This window comes from Crocuta crocuta, unplaced genomic scaffold (genome assembly GCF_008692635.1).
Source record: "Crocuta crocuta isolate KB4526 unplaced genomic scaffold, BGI_CrCroc_1.0 scaffold273, whole genome shotgun sequence".
In the NCBI taxonomy this organism is placed as follows: domain Eukaryota; kingdom Metazoa; phylum Chordata; class Mammalia; order Carnivora; family Hyaenidae; genus Crocuta; species Crocuta crocuta.
The window spans coordinates 5503137-5520920 of record NW_027529425.1 but is presented as its reverse complement, the minus strand read 5'-3'; the positions used below and the strand labels follow the sequence as shown (position 1 = coordinate 5520920).

Sequence of the window (17784 nt, the reverse complement as noted above, 5' to 3'; positions counted from 1 at the left end):
AGGTTAAGTGTCTGACTTCAGCTCAGGGCATGATCACACGGTTTGTGGATTCGAGCCCCGTGTCTGGGTGCTGACGGCTAGCTCAGAGCCTGGGCTCAGAGCCTGTATCTCCCTCTCTCTCTGACCCTCTCCTGCTCACGCTGTCTCTCTCTCTCTCTCTCTCTCAGAAAGAAATAAAACATTAAAAAGAAAAAAAAGAACAAAAACTGAGGCTTCCCAGAGGAGAAGGAATTCTGACTCACGAGTGTCTCAGTGAATCCTGCCTGGGTCTCCAGCCTGCCGGACTGCCTAAGAAGTTCTGATTTGTCAGCCCCACAACTGACATGATCTCAGGTCATGACATGATCTCACAATTCATGAGTTCAAGCCCCGCATTGGGCTCTGTGCTGACAGTGCCTGCCTGGAATTCTCTCTCCCCTCCTCCTCCTCCTCCTCTCTGTCCTTCCCCAACTTGCTTTCTCTCTCTCTCTCAAAATAAATAAATAAGCTTAAAAAAATTAAATCTCTTCATGTATATAAATATAAGCCTCTTGATCTATTTATATTACATTGTATACACAACTATTGTATGTGATATATACTCTCTATATAACGTTGTGTGCGCATGATCTCCTAGTTCTAGTTCTCTGGGACAGTCCCAACCTCATACACAGCTACTTGTGTCAGCCTCAACGAAGGGACCAGGAAGTCCAGTCTTTCCAAGTACTGTGAAGACACCAAACCTTCGGCTAGTAGTGACAACTGCCATAGAGCTATTGCAAAGCTTAGAGGTATCATATGGAAAACACTCCCCTGGGTACCCAAAGCTGGCTAGCTGTGCTGACTCTTGAACCAGTTACATGTCTCTCTGTGCCTCAGTTTACTATTCTGTAAAATTGAGACAAAATACTTAAGCCTGAACGGTTGGTTGTGAAGATTAAGTGCAATAACAGATGGAAGGAATTGAGTCTGGTACATGGGAATTTACTTTGTTCCTGTTGCGGGGTGTCACCCTTGGCCTTCTCGTCCCATTAGAGCCGTCTGGAAATTCTGCCTAACTTACCGCAGACTTCTGTGCCCTGTGGGACNAGAGCAGTGTCTTGGGATGGCCTTCCCCTACTCGCTGGGGCCCCCTTCTGGTCGTCTGCACAGGCCAAGGCTCTCAGTGCACAGAGGCATAATGGGTGGGGGGCTCAGAGCCTGCTTCCTGGGAAGGTCAGGGGGACTGCCTGGGCTCAGAAACCCCTCAGAAGGTGTCTGTGGGGAGCAGTCCACAAGGACCCCTGGAGCCCGAGGAGTGGGTTCCAGTTGCTAGCTGTGACTTTGGGAGCTGTCTTGAGACGGACTACGTAATTTGCAGGACCCAGGACAAAATGAAAATGAGGGGTCCCTTGTTCAAAAGTGTTGGGGATTTCAGGATCTGCCGACCGCACGGGCACAGGGGTTGGGGGAGTAGGGATGGGAGCGCAGGAGTGGGGGGCATCCAGGGCTAAGATCCTCACAGGGAGCACTTCTGGAGCAGGAACCCCCAGGTGGAGAGAATACGGCATCCCCTGGCGGCGCTGGGTTGGGCCCTCCAGGCCCTGGGGAGACACGTAGCTGTTTACGGTCGCTCTGGCCTGTGTCGGGAATGCACAGGAAATGGTTTGGTTTTCCCCACTAGTGATTCACTCCCTCAGCCTTGCTCTTTCCGTTCTCCGCTTCCTGTCCCGTTGCTAGGGCTTGGACAGATTCTGTCATTTCCCGGGCACTTTGGGGCAATAAAAAGGCCGGTTTGGTTGAATCTAAAACTTCCATCTCAAATCCAATTTCACGCTCATCTTGTCCCCTCCTGGGGAGCAGCCTGGACTTGGCCTGAGAGCCCCAGGAGGGAGGCAGGGAGGGGGACCCAGCTGCCTCTCCCTCCTTCCTCTCCCTCCCTCTCTGCTTAGCCTGAGCCGTGAAGCGAGGGGAGGAAAGGGAAAGGAAAAAATCCAGTGTCTCTTTCTTAGCTTGACACTAACCATCCCTTCCCAACGCCATCCCGAGTCCTGATTTCTTGTCCTTCCCCCTCACTGCCTCCTCTCCATCTCCTGCTTACGGCTGGTGGTGCAGGGATGGGAGACGGTGGGGTAGCATTTTGGCCACTTCTTCAGCTCTGAGAAGACATCTTACCCCTTTTGCTGCAGGCTGGGGGCAGCGGCTATCCCTCCGCTTCTAGCTTGGAGCCTCGGACCACAGTTCTGGGGCAGCAGGGAAAGGTCCTCTTCCTAGGATGAGGCAGAGATATTCAAGCTTTGCTAGGGAAGCCAGACAACAAGTAGGTGCGCTCTGGCCTCGGCACAATAATACTGTAGCAACCCTGGCTCAGATTAACACACTGTGTTCCCTCTGTGCCAGGAGGCATGCTAAGCACTTTAATGACATTAAAGTGTTGAATTGTCACAACTAGGAGGTACATGCTATTTTACGTCCCATTTTTCACTGATGAAATTGAGGCTAAGAAAGGAGAGGAGCCACGCCCACGGCCACGAAACCCTGCTGTGACAAAATCAGGGCTGGACACAAGTTCCCAGCTCCATGACCATGATTCATAGTCACTCTACTCTCCAACCTTGAGGAGGGGGCCACACAAGGTCCGCCGTGATGGTGGTGGGGCTGATTCTGCCAGGTGGAAAGGACACCTTGGCCAGAGGGAATGGCATGTACAAAGGCTCAGAACCCTCGATGGTTAAGGGCTTGCAGGAAGCTCCATGAGGTCGGGGCCCAGGACCTATGTCAAGCTGAGTGCCGAGACACGAGGTCAAGGTGAGGTCTGCTGAAGGCCCTGAGAAACATTTTGGGCTCTGTTCCTGAACTCTGAGAATTCTCACAGCAGCAGATTATGAAATTATCTTCTCACTTACATGCATGTTCTCTGCTTCCCCGGTTAGGGTGTAAACTCTGTGAAGCCAGGCACGTGACAGTTGTGTTCATGTCTAAATCCCTAACAGTTGGCATGCTCTGGGCACTCAATACATGTTTGGGGGACTAAAATGCATGAGTGGGAGGTGCGGCCGCCCCGGTTTCCAAGTCCCTGGGAATCCTGGAGAAAACGACTAGAAATTCCCACATACAACCACCAGGTGGTGCTCACGCCACACAGGGAAACCCAGAGCCCGTTCCGCGGGATTGCGGGTGCGGAGGGGTGGGTGAAGGGGAGATCTCATCTGGGAGCCGCAAATGAGTTCTCAGGGCTGCCATTTGTTCTCATTAGTGCCCGGATTCCCTTCTCCAGAGCCAGACAGGGGTGACCAGCGTCACGGGCCCAGGGTCCCTGTCTCCCTCCCCAGCTCTGGGCAGCTGTAGGTGAGAAAAAGGGTCGCTGGGGCCCAGACCTGGGATGTCTGTGGCCGCCGCTCCCAGCCATCCAGCAGCCCTACTGCTGCCCACTGTCCCTGCCCACCGGCCTCGGTTTAGTCCGCTTGGGACAGCAAGGCCATTCATCAGCTGCCCACCGCGCCCCTCCCAGGCTGCCGGCTCCTATCTGGGTGCTCAGCAGGCCCCCAGGCAGCAAGGTCAGCCTCCTGGCACGGCTCCAAGGATATTCTCCCTGTTCCCTTTGCCAGGGTCTCAGCTCAAGGTGGGTGTTTCCAGGCCTGGGGGGGAGGGGCTGGGGGGGCTGGCCACGCCTGCCTTCAGCCACACAGCTGAGTTCTGGAAACTTCCGGGCCACCCTGGGAGGGAAGTGGTCCCACGACTCTGGCAGGGGGGTGGGGGGGGGATGCATTTCTCACTCCACGGACTCAGGTGAAGCAAAACCAGAACAGTGTTTTTCTGGAACTCAACCCGATTGCTATTTTGAGCCCCTCTTCTGACTCGTGATAGAAAATGTCAGCTTGGCCAACTCCAGATAAACTTGGTCATTTAACCACAGAGTTTAGAGTGTCCNGGAGCCAGAGTCCCCTGGAGGGACACTATCCGTCCCATTCCCCCGCCCCAGGTGTCCCAAAGTGTCCAGGCCTCAAGAGAGCGTCCTCCTTGGTAGCTCGCTCACCGTCCCTTGCTCGCTTCTGCGACCTCTGTCCTCCCTGCCCCTCCGTCAGCTGCTCTCGTTAGCAGACGTGCCCACTTACCAAGTTTCCGGATTCTCTCTGTCCACAGGAGTCCACACTCTCCTGCCTGAGGGGCAGCTGTGGGGCCTTCCCCGGAGCCCCGGGCCCCCCAGCCCCCTTGCTGCCCCTCCGTGTCTCCTCTCTCCTTCCCCAGCGGGAAGGGGCTTCATGTAGTTTGGGAGCGGGGAGAATCCGTTCTACAGACTTTCCTTTCTTCCCAAAGCTTTTAGAACCACATTTTGTCCCTAACGTGATGGTCAAGATTCAGCCGTCTAGTCTAAGCTCCACCCCCTGAGGGCAAGGCTGCCCACCCACCAGGGAGGGGCGAGGGGACGAGAGGGAGCATGTGCGCACGCGTGCTCGTGTTCCAGGCGGGGTAAGGCTCCCAGGACCCCCGCCTGGTCTCTCTGAAACACGCAATCCCGGTCCACGTGGCAGGGGTGTGGTGTCCTTGCTAAGATCTGCACGTGGTGGGCGTGGTCTCCCACGTGCTCCACCCCACCCCCCACCCCCGCGGGGGCAGGTTGTGCGCCAGGCAGTGAGTGATGCTGACGGCGCCCTCGGCATCTGCCGCCACAGTTATAGTTCAGGCGCTCACCTTACAAATGCCACGCAGGCCACAAACACAAGCCACGTGGCTACCCGGAAATTTTCTAATAACCTCATTAAAAAGGAAAAAAGAAATGCTGGAATAAGTTTTAAGAACATATTTTATTTAATATGTGCAAAATATTGGCCACCTGGTGTGACCAATATACCAGGTACTGGTGACGTGTGTCAGGGCTCCAAAGTCCGGTATGTGTTTTACATGCATCGCACATCTCAACCTTGATGCTACGTTTTAAGGAGAAATGCTTGAGCTGTATTTAGATTTCACAAAACCTGTAGTTGGAAAAGTGGATTCGCACACACTAGGTGTAGCAACGTACCTAAAAGTTGCTGGGTGGGGCGCCTGGGTGGCTCAGTCGGCTAAGTGTACCACTCTCGGTTTTTGGCGCTGGTCATGATCTCGCAGTTTGTGAGATCGAGCCCCACGTCAGGCTCTGTGCTGATGGCACAGAGCTTGCTTGGGATTCCTGTCTCCCTCTCTCTCTGCCCCTTTCCCACTCACGCTGTCTCTGTGTCTCTCAAGATAAATAAATAAACCAAAAAAAATGTTAAATAAATGTTGCCTGATAATTGAATTCAGTGTCAGTTTTCAAATTAAAATAAAGTAAAAAATTCAGTTCCTTGGTCTCACGGCCCAGATGTCAAATGCTCAATAGCCACGTGTGCCTGGTAGCCACCGGCTAATGGACGTACCCTAATGGACAGACCCAGTCTAGAATGTTCTCTCCTTCTCTCAACACACGTTCTCCTCTGGCTCACCCCTCTGGGCCGGTCAGCTGTCGCTTCCCCCAGCTTCCCAGGATGGCCTGGCCCCTGGCCTCAGGGCTCTGACCCCAGCACTGAGGGCACCACTACAGATTGTTTTGGGAACAACAAAGACTGACTTTAAGGTGCACAGAAACCCGCCTTGGGAGTTGGGCCTTGGTGTTAACACGAGACGAACATCCATTCGTCTGCAGTCAGAGGAGGGTGTTTGTTCAACTATGGTTGCAGCCTGGGGACCCATGGTGTGGCTTTGATCGTGACCTTCCTGCCTGCATACAGTTTCGAACACAGACAAACAAGCCACCATGACACTTGCCCACGGTGTTCCCTGCTCCACCCACACGGTGCCTCTGGTCCTCTCCTCCTCAGCCTGTAGGGCTCTTACTTGCGCTTCAGCACCTTCTTAGCCTGCGTCCCTGGCGCCCTTCCTGCTCGTGCCTGTGAGAAACGCACCTTGGGACTAGCCCCTGTGGGTGAGGGGCTGGGCTGGGCTGGGAACCCGGTCCCTCCCATCTGGGGGGTATGGGAGCCGGGACGGACCAGTGTGGAAGACCCAGTGTGCACACCTTTCCCTGACTTTGCACTCTGCAGCAGTGCACCGCAAGCTTTGACGTTGGCCGTGGAGGAGTATCTATACCCCAGAGCTGGTGGCGGTTACCATCAGGGCCCTCTTGCCCTTCCGTTCTCGAGCGCACCACACCGCTCCTACCCCTCACTGCTGGGGCACGCTAACTCCTGGCACCTTGGTCTGCCCCGAGGATGCTCAGGGAGGCATGCGTGGGAACTACCGAAAGTAGTTCTGGGCTTGGGGGAGCACGGAGAGCACCTCCCTGGGGGGCTGGGCTGGGGAACACCCGGGTCCAAGTACAGGCTTGCCGGCTTTACCAATGGGAGCCAACAACTGACTGCCGTTTGGCAGAATCCAAGCCGTGCTGACAGGTGAGGCCAAAGGGCAGAGGGTGTTATTACAGAAGAGAGGCTGTGATTTACAGCGGCAGCGGCCCGGGCTGGCGGGGCTCACGGGCGGCAGGGAGATACAAGCGGGCTGGCGGGACACTAACAGGATGAGAGATGTGCATTTCATTGAGACGGTGTGCTGGAGTCCACGCAGCAGAGATTAAATAGCCCGTCCCCTGCATGCAGAAAGGCAGAAATAAATCAGGCTTTACTGCAAGTAGGGTGGCAGGGAGTTAATTAGGAACAGGAAAAAAATACATTTCGACTCACAAAGAAGCCGAGTGAGCAGCAAAGAACAGCGCGGCCCCACCAGGGGTCGTTGCTTGTAGGGAGAGGTTTCGGACCACCTGTCCCACTGAAGGACGTGCAGGGCCCTGGGAGTGTCACCTGGGGAGTGTCCAGGCCTGAGAGGGCAGGACTGCGGGCGGCCCCAGGGGCTGAGCCCACCCTGTGTCTGCTGGTCCTGCCTGTGTGATTCATGGGGTCTTGAGCTTGCAGGCTGAGGACCAGGTGCCGATTCCCCTGGTGAAGGGGCAGGTGCTGAGTCCCACCCCATGAGTGCTAGCTAACACTTATGGAGGCAATTTGCTCCGAACCCCCCAGGCCACCCTGCTGCTGCCCCGCCAGCCAGCCCTCTGCACTGTCTTCCAGCACCGCCCCTCCTTGGGGCTGTTTCTGCTTCTGGGCCAAGGTCTGTGCAGCTCCCCTCCCCCGCAACCCCCCACCTGGAACGTGTGCTGGTAAAGCCCAGCTCATTTCCAATCCGTCATTAGCTCATCAATCACATACTGAGCCCCTGCTCTGTGCTGGGCCTCCTCCAGTAGGATCTAGAATTCTTAGAGCTGTGGCTGTGGGGTGCAGAGCCGTGTCCAGGCAGTGCCAATACAGTGTGCGGAGGGTGACCTGGGGAGAGCTGGGGGGCTGTGGGCACCAGAGCAAGGGCAGCGGCCTCCTACTGTGGTGAGAGAGGAGGGCTTGGTGAGCGGGGAATTCTAGAGGGGAGCCTGGCTTGACGTCTGTGATGGTCAGTGTGAACTACAGTTATACTGCGGTAACAAACACCCCCAAACCGTGTCCCTCAGAATGACAAGGCTCCACCTCTTGGCCACGCACTGTCTGCTGTGGGTCCACGTGTCTGTGGTCCTTCGGGAAGAGGCCAGGCAGTTTTGACCTTGGGCATTCCCGTTCCCCACGCCCCAGTGCGTGCTGGTCTGTGCAGGGAAGGAATCATGAGAGACTCCGCCCACTGGCCATGACGGGTCACATGGTGCAGCCTGACCTGAGGGGACAGGAAGTGGGGCTAGCCATGGGTCAGGAGGAGAGGTAACACAGGTACAGGATGGGAGCGAGGGCAGCCTCTACCCCGAGCTGAGCCCTAAGTGGGGAAACTGAGCCAGATGGGGGAGGGGCAGCGAAAGGAGTGGGGGAAAGAGGAGGGCACAGGGCTGTCCACAGCTGGAGTGTGAGTGTGTGTATGTGTGTTTGTGAGTGTGTATGCACGAGTGTATGTGTCTGGATGTGTGCATACAGTGCATGTGTGTGTGACTGAGTGTGCATGTGTGGTTGAGCACGCACATGTGTGGGTGAATGCATGCGTGCACAGACGTGACTTCTGTGTGTGTACATATACGCACAAGTGCATGTGTACAGGTATCTGTGAGTGTGCATGTGTGCACGTTTGTGGGTGTGTGTGTGCATGTGTTCATGACTGTGGGCATACGTGCACGAGTGTATATTGTGTGTGTCTATGTGCATGTGTGTTTGTGGATGTGTGTAGGCATGCGTGCATGCGTGTGTGGGGGGGTTAGGTGAGAGAGTCGACACAGGGAGCAGAGACGGTGGAAACCAGACACAGGGCAGATTCTGTCCTGAGGGCATGGGGAGCCCTGGAAGGTTTCATGCTGTGTAGGGACCAGGCCATACCTGCGTGTAGAGAGGTCGCTCTGGCTTCAGAGGGGTGAACAGGCCGAGGGAGCCTGAGTGGGTGGGGGGAGATCCTTGCTGTGCCCAGTGGGAGGTGAAGGTGGCCTGCACCCCAGGGGAGGTGGTGATGGTGGAGAGGGGGGGCCAGGGTTGCACCTGGCCCCACTCTGAGGATGCCTGGGCTCCCGGACTCTTTGTGCACGAAGGTTCCACTTGTCTTCTGAGCCCGTGAGTCCGTGGAGGGCAGAGGGCATGTCTGGAAATTGTAGCCCTTGGGGATGTAAAAGAAGCTTTAATAAATATTGGTTCTCAAAAATGAAACCTGTGAAAGGGGGAGAGGACCACTCTTCACGGCCCCCGCAGTGGGGTAAACGTTGCTCCATGATCCTGGGGACTTCCTGACCCAGCAGGTGTGACCAGAGCAGAGATGCAGACTCTAACCCGTAGCATCTTTGAGAGCGGTCAGGGGATGCCACCTCAGGGCTGCACTTGTGCAACTCCCTTGCTTTTTCGGGCCTCATCTTCCGTTCCTCCCTGCCTTCCACTTCCAGGCCTGGCCCACTCCCCACATCTTGTGTCTCTGTAGCCCCCCAAGTCACCGTCCCCCCTCCCAGAGCCGCCCCGAAGGTCAGGGGTAGGAGGTGCCCAGAGCCCCAGCAAGGTGGGTGCAGAGGGCACGGAGGGCTGAACCCTCCTCCCATGTGCTGGTGTGAACATCTGACGTCCAGATGTGGCATATGGAAACTTCTAGGTGCCTTCAGATGCTCTGCGGGGGAGCACTAGGTTCTTGAAGAAAGCTGTATGGTTTTCATCATTACAGAAGCATGATGTGCTCCTTGCGACGTTTGGATCTGTACAAGGCAGGAGGCGGGCCTCCCCTCCCCCCTCCACCCCTGCAGCCCAGAGCCGAACCCTGCTGCCCTGTGGCATCTCCGTTCATGTCTTCTGCACACGCACACACAAACATGTGCATACAAGTGTGTGTACGTGTGCTTTACCCACATACCACACGTATGCATTTTCTTCCTCCTCTTCCTCCAAGGGCCAGAGCCCCTTGGGCATCTCCGCATGTCAGGATGCACAAAGCAGCCTCGTTTCTTTTCACAAGCCCGGAAGTCCACGGGCCCACAATTTATTTGCCCTGTGGACCACGGACTTTGTTGTTTCGCTCTGACTCTGGGCTGTCACAAGCAATGCTGGAGTGAGCGCCTGCGGACACAATCGGTGGGCACTGGGAACAGGATTCCAACCGTGCAGAGGCTAAGCAGTGAGCTCTGCGGTTAGAGGCCTGGATCTCCCAAGCGGGGAACTCTGTGCCTCAGTTTCCCGTCTGTGAAATGGGATCCCAGACCTCCCTCCTTTATGGGATTACGGCGAGTATTCAGCAGGGCACTGGCGCCGCCGTGGGCTGAGCCCTTGGACGGTGGTTCTCTCTGCCTGGGGCTGGGTGGGCTTGGGGCCCGGGGCCCAGGGGAGCCTGGCTGACAGGAGAACAATGCTCGCTCGGGGAGAGCAGACCCTTCCCTGCCTGTCAGGGCGTGAGGATTAGATGCAGAATAATGCAGTCCCCGATCAAACCTGCAGCTGTAACTCAGGCCCCAGACGCTGCCAGCTCCATAAATTTGGGCGGGAAGTGCTGCTCTAGCAGTTTGCGAACAAGAGCGGGGGAGGCCGAGTGAGTTACGGCTGCGGAGGATGAGGCCCCCTGCCCGGCATTGTTAGCCAGAGCCAGGGATTGACTGCTCACTGGCTTAATGAAATTGAATTTTAATTTATATCCCAGCCCAAGGCGGGGGCCGGGGTGTGTGCCTGGGCAGAGGCGGGCTCGGCCCCAGGACCTGGGGCTTCTTCTGTGGGGGTGGAGGCTCATGGTACTGCAGCCAAATCCTACAGCGGGGATCAGCCCCACCCCCCGCCCCAGAGTGGCACGTGCTTCCCGAAGTTTCAAGGTTCTGCAGGTCAGGGGGCCTTTGGGGACGTCATGTTACCTGGGGAGCCTTGTCCCCCATCTGAGTGCCCCTGCCTGGCTCAGTGTAAACCTTGGACACGATCTGTGAAGGGAGGGTCCCTACACGTCCTTGCATGTGGCTGGGAGCCCTGCCAGGCGTTGGGACCGGCATGCAGGTGACGTCTGGAGGGAGGTCAGTGATATCTGGAGGCTCTTTGGGAGCCCCCCGCTCAACCCCCCACCCTCCCGCTGCCACTTAGTGCCAAGTTAATGGTAATTCTGAAGGCCCGCCACGCCCAGGCGCCCTCCCCATGGGCCTCTGTTTGGTGCTTAACACTGCCAAGCGCGTACGTCCCCATGTGCTCTAGAGGGGCCACATTAGTCAACATTTCAGAGAGACACTGGCCTGGCGCTGAATCGCAGCTGCACGTTTCCCGGCCTCAGAAAGCTGCGCCCCTCCCTGCGCCTGTTTGCTCCTCCTAAGGTGGGGGCGGTGGGGGCACCCACGTCCCGGGCTGTTGTGGCGCTCTGAGAGGGGGGGTCTCTGCGTCTGGCCCACGGAGGAGGTGAGGTGTGTGCAGTGCAGCATTTTCCCATGAGCTTCTGCAGGGGTGGCTCAGATCTCACGGACAGCGTGGGTGGCGGTCGGCAGGGGGGCACCACCAGGACCCACCCCCGTGGCCAGGGGAGAATGAGGGTCTCCTTCAGGCCCAGGGAGGATGGGGGGTGCACAGAGGGCCTGGGGGTGTGCGGGTGCCCCAGGGAGCAGGGGGTGTGCCTGCCCAGGTGGGGCCCGGAGGGCTGGATGCAGGGGCCAGGCTGGGGGCCAGGAGGGGCTAAGCCTGACCTGAGCTGCCCAGGAAGCTGGGGGCAGCAGCAGATGTTTTCTCGGCCTCTCCCACTCCGGGGTTGGAGGGGGGAGGTTGGCCATCAGGGCACCTGGACGTCCATCCAGGACTTCCTGTGTGACACTGGGCAGGCAGCTTCAGGGGCAATCCCCCCTAGCAGGGGTCTGGACCCTCCCCGCCCCACGCCCTGCCCATCACCCACCAGGGCACCTGTGGGACCTCTGGGCCAGTCCGTCTCCAGCCTGCAGACACCAGCGGGCTGGTGAGGGGCCTGGGCCCATCTGTAAGCCGGGACCCCTGACCAGGCTGTGGCCTATGAGTGAAGCCTAAGACCCATCAGCTGGGGCCGGAAGTAGCTTCCCTGATGGCTGGATCTGGCAGGTAAAGCCACCTGTTTAGAGGCAGGATGTGCACGTGGCCAAGTCGGGTGGAGAGGGAACCCCACTGTCTGTGCTGAGGCACCTTTTGGGATCATTGGAAATCAGCTCCCAGCTTTGATTCTACAGATGGGAGACACTCAGGCCCAGAGAGGGACAGGCACTTGCCTGAGGTCACACAGCAAGTGAGCAGGAGACTTGGGACCACAGCGGGTCACCCTGGCAGGGCCTAGGCGAGGTGTCATCAGGCCCGCGGGTTCTGTGGCATGAAGGGATGGGAAGACGTGGCTCATTCCTGAGCTCAGATAGAAAGCAGGCCAAGGGTGGTTGGTAGCATGGCTTTGTCTTTCAGACTTCGACGTTCATCCTCCCCAGGGGCGCCTGGGGGGCTCAGGCGCTTAGGCTCTAGGTTTTGGCTCAGGTCACGATCTCACAGTTCGTGGGTTCGAGCCCTGCATCAGGCTCTGTGCTGACAGCGTGGAGCCTGCTTGGAATTCTGTCTTTTTCTCCCTCCGACCCTCCCCTGATCACATGCTCTCTCTCAAAACAAATAAACATTTAAAAAAAGTTTATCCTTACAGTTTTTTAGTGAGTGGACAGTTTGTGTATAAAAGAAGCTGTCTGTTTCTGGGTGGCCACAGCCAGTGTGGCCCCACTTAGGCCCCGCTGCCTGGCACAAAGGGCCTGGATTGGCATGGATGCCCAGCCCCTAGCCCCCAGCCTCCCGGCTTCACCTTTTCTGTAAGTGAAGTCACTTCCATGCCACCGTCTTCTAATTTCACGCAGACCCACACCCATTCTACAGTTGGCAACGTCGTGCAAGCTCATGCGGCTGTGGGTGGGACAGCTGGGTTCACACCCTGTCCACGGGGGCTCCCGTGATCACGGAGAGAAGGTTCTCCTCTGTCCAGGCTGCCCTGGGCCGGCCTGAGGGTGCTGGGTTTATTAATGTGATTTTGGGGCTTGGGGGGCTCCCGGGCAGCGCCAGGCCTCAGGGGGCCCGGGTTACCTGGGAGAAGGCAGAAGCCAAGAGGACTCTGCCCTTTTGGCACTGTGCTGTTTTACAGAAATCAATAGCTCCTTGCAAGCAGGCCAGTGCAGGGAAGTCTGTGGCCCCGGAAGGGACGCAGAGGCCGCATCTCTGTGGAACCAGGCGGGCTTAGTCCTGGGAGACTGATGTCACCAAGGCTTGTGGAACTCTGGGTCGGGGGGGGGGTTCTCGGTCACCCACCCCGTCTCTCTGAGAAGTGGGTCAGAGGGCCCGAGGGTAAGGATGGGGGGGCTGGGCTGGCCCAGCTGGCAGCAGCCTGCCCAGGAGAATAGGAAGGGGGAGGGTGTGTTGGAGGGCAGATGGCCGTCACAGCCCAGAGGGGACCAGGCCACCGATGGGGCTGCTGGGGATGGAGGAAGGTCTGCGGGTCCTCTGTGTACATGGCTGTGACTGAGGGCCCAGCAGGTGTGCCCCAGCACGGACCTGACAGTCCACACTCCGGTGTGAGCAGACATGCGTGTGTGTGCACATGAGCACACAGGCACACTCCCGAATGCACGGGCACACACACGGGCCTGCACATCCCAAACACACCACTATACACCCATGCACTCCCCCCCCCCACGCACACACACGCACACACGTGCAAAGTGTAGTGAAACCTCTCCCAGCCGTAGAGTGTATGCACACAGGCACACATCGAAACAGGTGCACACACTTCCCCCCGCACACCCACGCACACCCACGCACACTCACAGTTCCGTGAAGCCTCTCCCGCCGCTAGAGGGCACTGGAAGTCTTCCCAGCCTATAAAGTCATTGCTGAAACTGACCGGCATGCAGACGTGTTCGTGAGCACACGCGCGCACACACACATACACACACATGCTGTGTGTCAAAAAGAAAAAGAAAGAAGGAAAGAAAGAGCGAAGAAAATCCCTTAAAAGAACAGCAGCTGATGGTAATTCGAGCGGACGACTGCCATAAATCTCGGGGGCTGCTGACGAAAATCAAGTAGGAAGGGAGCGGAGCCAGATTAACAGAGATATTTAATGCTCTCCCTCCCGGATCAATAGGCTGCACTGAGATTTTTCCCGACAGGCACACCCTGCACAGCTGGCCCCGTCTCTGGGTTTTGGGCAGCTGGTATGTCCCCTTCCTACACCCCATCTCACTCCTCTCTGCACCACTGAGAGCTGAATGGGGGTGTGGGGGCGAGAGGTCCCGCTTCCCATGGCAACATCTCTGAGTCCCACTGGCCGGTGGTGACCCGGAACGCAGCAGGAACTTGGCACTGAGTGCCCGGTCACCACCCTGCCTGCCGGGCCCGGGGGCCCTGTTGGACTTGGAGCCCTTTGCCGCCCGCCCGTGTTTCCTACCCAGCCACACGCAAGGTCAGACGCACCCTCAGCGCTACTTGTCAGGAGGCTCCGGGTCGTGACTTGGGAACCCCCACCCTCGCCAGCCCCCAAGCCCAGAGCAAGCACATGGCAGACCCCGGTTCTGTGCTCAGTCCCCCTGACACCGGACCCCCTTGTCCGCCTTCCTTATACCTCGGCCTCGTTCGGGCGGCACTTCCCGCAGGCTCCTGGCTGTGCTGGCTTTGGGAACACAAGGGTCAATAGGACCCAGCTTGTGTTATGGACAGACCCCTCCCCGGGCGTCTCTCTCGTTGGGTCTGCGAACAGAATCGTGGGCATCTGTGAGTGGATGGCAAATAGCAACAGCCTCATTTCCTTGACTCCTCATTAAGGTCAGTGTCTCCTTCCCTCATGAAGGGGGCAACGAGCCAGGGTAGTGAGCCTGCTCACCAGCGGGAATGCGGCGCTGGGCACCTTGCTGTGGCTGCCGCAGCAGGTGGAGGTACTGTTCGTGCTCCTCACAGACAACAACAGTGGCGTCCCAGTCCTGGACCTTGCTGTTGAATCTTGTTATTTTAACGCATTCATGGAAAAGTGCAACCGGATTATGAGTTTGCTCAAATATTTTGACGACTGTATTTCAATGAAGAAATAAAATCCTAGGAGTTTTATTGAATGCATTAAGAAATGTTACTTCGAGGCGCGCCTGGGGGGCTCAATCGATTGAGCGTCCGACTTCGGCTCAAAGTTCTTGAAGTTCATGAGTTTGAGACCCAAGCTGGGCTCTGTGTTGACAGCTCAGAGCCTGGAGCCTGCTTCAGATTCTCTGCCTCCCTCTCTCTCTGCTCTTTACACGCTTGCGTGCACGCTCTCTCTCTCAAATATTAAAAAAAAAAAAGAAAAGAAATGCTACTTTGAGAGGAGGGTGTCTCTGGGCTTTCAGATGCTCGAGGGGGTCACAGCACACAGACCAGTGCAAACCAGTGGGGTGCAGGCTGGACCCCCAGTTGGGGGGTGGTCTGGCCAGTGGATGCCCCGGTAGGGAGAGGATTTAAGGGGCACAGAGGGTTAGTGCAGGAGCTTAGGCTGAGTGTTAGGCTTCTATCGTGCCTAACACTTGGGTGCTGCATATGGAGGGAGACGAGGAATCCATCTGGGGGGAAAATGGCACCCTTGTTTGGTTTTGAACATTTGAACATGAGAAGCCAAGGGGCCCCGGCCTCATGACGCCGGCCAGTTTGGGGGTTCCCCTGCATGAGCTTGCTCGCCCTCAGGGTCCGCCAGGCAGTGTGTCACTTGGGTTTTAGGGCCTCACTGTACAGAGAATGACCTTCAGGGAGTCACAGCAAGTTATCTTAGAACTCAGGCGTCCCGTCCATCCCTGGGGTCCTGCACGTCCCAGCCCACGGGTGCCCAGGGACTCCTCACGGTGCAGACACGGCATCACCAAGCTGCCCAGCGTCCACCCCACGCTGGGCCATGGGCTGGGGACCCGAAGGTCAGGGCCAGTCTGTTCGGAGGAACTCATGGTGTCCCAGCCTTGGTCCGTGTCTCTGTCCGTCGCTCACACACGCACAGACACAGCCTCACACCCACATGCGAGTCCAGCCTGACCACCTGGGGGAGACTCACAGTATCGGTCAAAACAAGGTCAGAGCCGCACATGACATGTGATAGGAAAGAAGGAAATTCCTGTATTAGACATTCATTTCCAGTCAGCCCAAGTGGCTCGGAAACTTTCGATACAATTTTTAGACAAGCACCTGGGGTTTCGAAGCAGCCAGTGCGAAGAGTGTGAGCCCGCGGCCCCCTCACTCGCAAGTGGCTAATTTTAGCATCCAAACACACCAGCAAGTCGGCGTCTTCTCCCCTGGCCCACACCCCCTCCTCACCCACCCCTTCCTGTGAGCCCACACTTCCTGCCACCCACAGGCTGGCCATGCAGCCTTGTGTGGCCCTGCCAGGGGCCGAGGGGGGGGGCCGGGGACCCAGTCCCCACTCCTGTGGGTAGTGCGGGGAGGGAGGAGTGGAGGGGACGGGGACTCCCGGGAGGGCTCCCGTAGGCTGCCTCCGCAGACCTGGGCACTCCAGGCTAAGCTGGACCCCTGCCCCCCAGGGGGCCTGACCTGTCTGCACGAGGCACGGCCCAGACAGCTGTGAGGAACGCTCCGAGGTTCCCCCTTCAAATCCCAGCTGCTGAACCTCAGTCTCCCCATCTATTAAATGGGGGCGATGTTTGCCTCTGGGACAGATCAGCGGCAGGCTGGGCATGACGTGTGGCACCTGGCATTCCTCGGCTGGTTTGAGGGGCTCCTCGGGTTAGAGGCCCGGGAGCCTCCAAGCAGAGCGAGCCTCCAATCCCTGCTCAGCTCACCGGCCTGGGTGAGCAGATGCTCAACAGGACAGAAAATCGATGTGAGGGCGGGAGGGCTCCCTGCGCCGGGCACCCCACCCCCACTCCCACGGGGCCCGGCCGCACTAGAGCTTTCTGGCTGCAGATATTCTGAGCTCCGCGGGCGACGTGACCCAAGGGCAGCCTCTCAAAAGTGGCCGAAGCCAAGAAATGCAGTCCAGCAACCAAAAAAGGAATCCCCAGGCTTGAGTTCCTTCACTCAAGCGAACACGCTCATGCTCACCCTGTGCGACGTGTTTGCGCTTCCCCCTCGGCTTCTCTCACCGCAGCTGCCTGGGCCTCTCGGGGAGGGTTGCCCCCAAGCCGCTGCCCTAGTCCTTGCCCGGGAGCCTCTCTCGTCCTCCTCCTGACATAAAAGCTCCAGGTCTGGGAATGACAGCGCTGTCCTCAGGGGGAGAGGGAGGGAAGGAAGCTGAGTAGGTGGTCAGACAGTCAGTGGTGGAGGGGACAGCGTACCCTGTTACACAACAGTCCCTCTTTCCTTTCCGCTAGAGGTAGCTTGGACAGGCTTCTGTGTCTGCCCCAGGATCTTTGCACCTGCGGTGCTCACTGCTTGAATGCTCTTGCTTCATAGCTTTTTCATGGCCTTTTGCCATTCTCTTCAGGCCCCTCCTCAAATGTCACCCCCTCAAAGAAGCCATGGCATCTAAACAAGCTCTCCTGTGGCAGATGTTGTTTTCTCTCTTGAAGACAGTCCTGTTTTCTGTTGGAGCCACACTGTCAATAGTCCCAGGGTGCAGATAGGACTCAGGGCAAATGAGGCATCAGGGAATGATTGCTGGGGGTCTGGGAAAGGTGTTCCTCCTTAATAAAGGAGAGATCCTTCCTTCTTATTTTGGGCACCAGATGTGAGGATGTGATGTCTGGAGCCGTGGCAGTCACCTTGCAGTGTTGAGGGGACCACCCTGAAGAGGAAAGCCAACTGCCGTCTTGAACAACAAGAAGGTCTGGTGATTTCTTTCTACAAGGCACTAAGCAATTGGGGCTGAGTTCCAACAGCCTCTTGGAGATGAACCATGTGCTGCCAGTTGGCCACGGTCCTCACCAGTCCCTACTGCCCCCTTCACTCAGTCACATCCTTGACGGGCCCTGGGCAAGTCCAGTGGCAATGTGGTGACTTGCACTTAACTGTGTGTCTGTCCCAGCAGCCGCCAGCACCCAGTTACTGTGGGGGAGGGGTAAATAAGACAGACCAGCCCTCCATCCCGTGAAGCTTATGGTCAAGGGCTAAAGATGATCGAGAGAGTCACTCCAACGTGGCTGGCGAGGCGTGACAAAGGTGTGCGCCTCAGCTCAGGTTAGGGAAGGCCATCCTCCCCTCGAAGTGACAGTTTAGCTGACACCTGATGCACAAGTAGGAGTTAATCAGGCAGAGTGAAGGGAACAGCACATCACAGAAGAGGAACAGCCTGTGTGAAGCCCCAGGAGACAGAGGAAAAACAAGGGGGGCTGATGTGGTTGGGAGTGACAGGAGTGGGTGCGGGAGAGTCCCGGCCCCCACCCACTTTCGAGAGGCAAGGTTCGGTGGGCGGGGTGGCGGC

The 17784-nt window shown here is 57.5% G+C and overlaps 1 long non-coding RNA gene across 1 annotated transcript; it reads right to left on the bottom strand.

The window, feature by feature from the left end:
- Positions 1 to 1206: 1206 nt before the first annotated feature.
- Positions 1207 to 4259, bottom strand: LOC144227184 (uncharacterized). Its single transcript, XR_013333864.1, has 3 exons — positions 4074 to 4259; positions 2134 to 2228; positions 1207 to 1598 (listed from the first exon to the last, which is right to left on the bottom strand). It is a non-coding gene; the product is annotated as an uncharacterized LOC144227184 (long non-coding RNA).
- Positions 4260 to 17784: the final 13525 nt, after the last annotated feature.